Here is a 4,520-nt window from a genome sequence, read left to right on the forward strand (position 1 = left end):
AGGGAAACTGATTATATTCCTAATAATGATGACATTGTAGCTTATCAGAAAGAAATAAAGATATGGCAATGCAAAAGTGAAAGAATTCTAAGCATTTTTAGTAGTTATAGTTGTTACCATTACTATTTAGCGCTTAATTTAACTTCCTTCTTGCGGATGAAATAAGTCAATTACCAAAGGGACTTTGTTTTTCTTTTTGGTGCACACATTGGTAAATGACATCCAACTAAGCTATGGAGCAAAATGGACTATATAAGTACCTTGTAAAAATAGTAGTATGAAAGCTTATATTTAGCTTTAGGAGAGTCAAGTAAAAGAGACATGCATTACAAGGTAGAAGGAGTAGTGTCTAATTGATACAACTCAAAGTTGGGAAATTCTCAATTATAAACATCAGCGGGAAACCAAAATATATCATAAATCACAAACACGGAAGAGTTTTGAACATGTAAAGATCTAATTATATCGAGAAACAAAAGGCTATTGGTTTCATATTCACGAGAATTTCAGTTGTGCATCCACGTCGAATAATTGCAGTTATTCGGAACTAAAAAGTTTCAGTTAGCCCCCAAGTATTACTTGGAGTGTGGCTTTTAGGCCTATCGTGAATGTCATATAAAACTTCCACCCAAAGATAAAAAGTCATATATATGTGATTCCTTTTATCTACATTGACTATGTTTGATCCAAAGATGCATCTTTTACCAATTATTTTCAATGTACAGAGGATCAAGTTCATCTATCAGGGGTACACAAAATTCTTGGTCCTTTTTGCTACATTCAGCTATATTCGGAAATTGCTATTCTAGACGTGAAGAGTCTTTTTTCGATAAACCTTAAGCCCAGTGAGTGCTTCATAAATACGCTGCAAAGTCTAGAACATCAAACATGTATAAGCAATTCATAAAATTGCTTTTTCAGTCTATCCTCTGTTAAGCTCCTTGCTCACATATTAATCCATCTGTTGTGCAGCAAGTAAGAACCATTATAAGCACATAGCCAAAGACAAAGTTGGAGTCAAAACAGATTGCAATGATCGTCAACATAACAGACAAAAGAATCCACATGTTGTGACACCTGAAAAAAGAATCCATATGTTGTACTATGTTGCAATAAGAGTTTAAGAGGTTTGGGCAACAATTAGCCATGGATCCCACACCACTGAACCATAGAACATGACTCAATTCCCTCCAAACCACAAAAGTATTCTTTGATCTAATCATATTCAACTTCACAATGCACCAAAAAAGGTCAATATTTGATGACTGTTAGTAGGTTCTCCACACAAACAAAAACCAACTTCCAATTACCAAAGTACTCTCTGATCTGATAAAATTCAACCTCAAGATAAACTAAAATACAATCTTCAATTACTCTTGCTGAGTTTATTAAAAAAAAAAAAAAAAATATATATATATATGAGATCTGAATAAAGATTCAACTTCAAAAAACACACTAAAGTACAATCTTTGATGCTTCTAGTCGGGTTCTTAAAGAACAAAAGCCCTACTTTTTCAATTCCCTCCAAACCCACCAAAGTACTCTTTAATCTGAATTATAATTCAACCTCAAGAATACACCAAAATACAATCTTTCATAACTGTCTCTGAGCTATGCTACACAAACAAACACCCACTAAAGAACACACCAAAATACAATCTTTCATAACTGTTTCTGAGCTATGCCACACAAACAAACACCCACCAAAGTACTCTTTGATCTAAATCAAAATTTACCTAAATAATACACCAAATTTCTCTCTAATCTGAATCATGATTCAACCTCAAACACACAAAGATACAATCTTTGATGCTTGTAGCTGGGTTCTTCAAAAACAAAAGGCCTATTTTTTCGTCTTTTTTTTTTCTTTTTCTTTTGAGAATGGAACAAAATGTCTACTTTTCCAATTATGTCCAAACCCACCAAAGTAGTCTTTATTCCGAAGTATAATTCACCTCAGAAACACACCAAATTGCAATAAAGCATTTGTGATGTGAATAAAGGAAAGAGATATGAAACCTTAATTTGGCTAGTTACTAATATATAGAAAAAAATCTGAGCACATCTCAGCCAAGTAAGAAGATAATAGTTCCACTGAGATTCAATTTTTGGGAGAAAAAAAAAACCTAATTTCTTAAACTGGTGTTGGCCTTTCTTTTTCTTCATAAAATTGAAAAATTGGTAGAAACCTAATACTTGGAATATAACCTTCAAATCTGTTCTTCGAGTTGCAAGAAATCAGTCGCGTTGTACAACTATCAGGGGAATGAATTCACTTGGAATATCAAGTTTGCCCCTGTTCGTCCCACCCAACTCCCGTTAAAGTACTCTTTGATCTAATCAATATTCAACTTCAAAATGCACCAAAAAAGGTCAATATTTGATGACTGTTAGTAGGTTCTCCACACAAACAAAAACCTCTTCCAATTACCAAAGTACTCTCTGATCTGATAAAATTCAACCTCAAGATAAACTAAAATACAATCTTCAATTACTCTTGCTGAGTTTATTAAAAAAAATATATATGTATGATCTGAATCAAGATTCAACCTCAAAAAACACAAAAAATACAATCTTTGATGCTTCTAGTCAAGTTCTTAAAAAACAAAAGGCCTACTTTTTCAATTCCTTCCAAACCCACCAAAGTACTCTTTAATCTGAATTATAATTCAACCTCAAGAACACACCAAAATACAATCTTTCGTATCTGTCTTTGAGCTATGCTACACAAACAAACACCCACTAAAGAACACACCAAAATACAATCTTTCATAACTATTTCTGAGCTATGCCACACAAACAAACACCCACCAAAGTACTCTTTGATCTAAATCAAAATTTACCTAAATAATACACCAAATTTCTCTCTGATCTGAATCATGATTCAACCTCAAACACACAAAGATACAATCTTTGATGCTTGTAGCTGGGTTCTTCAAAAACAAAAGGCCTATTTTTTCGTCTTTTTTTCTTTTGAGAATGGAACAAAATGTCTACTTTTCCAATTATGTCCAAACCCACCAAAGTAGTCTTTATTCTGAAGTATAATTCACCTCAGAAACACACCAAATTGCAATAAAGCATTTGTGATGTGAATAAAGGAAAGAGATATGAAACCTTAATTTGGCTAGTTACTAATATATAGAGAAAAAAAATCTGAGCACATCTCAGCCAAGTAAGAAGATAATAGTTCGACTGAGATTCAGTTTTTGGAAGGAAAAAAAAAAAACCTAATTTCTTAAACAGGTGTTGGCCTTTCTTTTTCTTCATAAAATTGAAAAATTGGTAGAAACCTAAGATTGCTATGAACCCCAAATTCTTGAACAACAGTTTATTATCTATTGCTCCTTTCTTTTTATTGTTTTCAATTTAAGTTACCCAAATTTAAAATGGAAGAGTGTCAAATGAAAGCGCAACAACTGAAAAATTGAATCTACAATTAATTATGCATGTGATTAACTAATTGTAGCTAACATTACTCTTTCCTATCAATGAGGTTTTAGGTTTCTAGAATTAGAATAGGAGGGAAAAAACGATAGGATATAATAGCCCCTCGAATTTACTATTTATCTTTTTTAGTCGATATACATAGATTATATTAATTATATATGCATATATATAATTTTATTCTACCAGATGATTTCTAATTTAAATGATTAGGTGGGTGGCTATTTAAAATTAATTCTTCAAAAGGAAATAAGGGATATCGTAAAAGAAAGAAATAAAAAAGAAGGAAAAGAGAAAGAGACAAACAAGTTTTATGAATTAGGGATTTGAGACGAGATATATTTAATTGATTTTCTTCTCTCTTTTTTTCTTTTTCCATTTGTTTTCTTTTTCTATTTCTTTATTTTCCTTTTCCTTTTAGTTTTTTAGTTTTGTATTGAGAGAAATAACATAAAATTAATGAAAATATAAGTGTCAATAATTCATTAAAAGGAAAACTACTAAGAGTGTCCTCGCCAAAAGAAAAGGCAAATAACGTTTTAATATTACATCTTCCAAATTTTTAAATTAATATTTGTTCTCTTTTCTGTTAATCTTTAATTTTTATATGTTCTTATTCACGTTAATCTATATCTATCTATATTATATTAAAAGCATGAAGGGTCTTACAAATGTTGATTGAACTTTTAAACCCTTAAAAGCTTTCGCAAGTATAAAAATTGTAATTTACATTTTCTCAAATTATTATTAATAGTTCCATATTGGATACAATCATAACAATAAATAATTTACCTAATATTTAAGGATTTGAGACCAACTAATAATAGGATATTTTAAGCCATACTAATAATAGAATTACTCAATCATAAAATCTCTCGAACCACGTGTGAAACACACATGACCTCTACACATAGAGTTTCACTGACGAATATCAATGCAATTTTCTCTCCTTCGTCCCACCTTAAAAACTTCCTATAATTTTCTTCTCTTTTAATATCATATTTTCCTTTAATAATATGTATGTTGGTTGATAACTTTATCCAATCTTTGTTGGTTTATTGAGTTGACAATTT

At 30.9% G+C, this 4,520-nt stretch overlaps 1 long non-coding RNA gene across 1 annotated transcript; it reads right to left on the reverse strand.

Annotated features, from left to right (window-relative positions):
- Positions 1-1,134: 1,134 nt before the first annotated feature.
- On the reverse strand, positions 1,135-3,221 carry LOC132043396 (uncharacterized). Its single transcript, XR_009411796.1, has 3 exons — positions 2,777-3,221; positions 2,353-2,707; positions 1,135-1,341 (listed from the first exon to the last, which is right to left on the reverse strand). It is a non-coding gene; the product is annotated as an uncharacterized LOC132043396 (long non-coding RNA).
- Between the last annotated feature and the right edge of the window lie 1,299 nt (positions 3,222-4,520).

Source organism: Lycium ferocissimum, unplaced genomic scaffold (genome assembly GCF_029784015.1).
Source record: "Lycium ferocissimum isolate CSIRO_LF1 unplaced genomic scaffold, AGI_CSIRO_Lferr_CH_V1 ctg23824, whole genome shotgun sequence".
NCBI lineage: Eukaryota > Viridiplantae > Streptophyta > Magnoliopsida > Solanales > Solanaceae > Lycium > Lycium ferocissimum.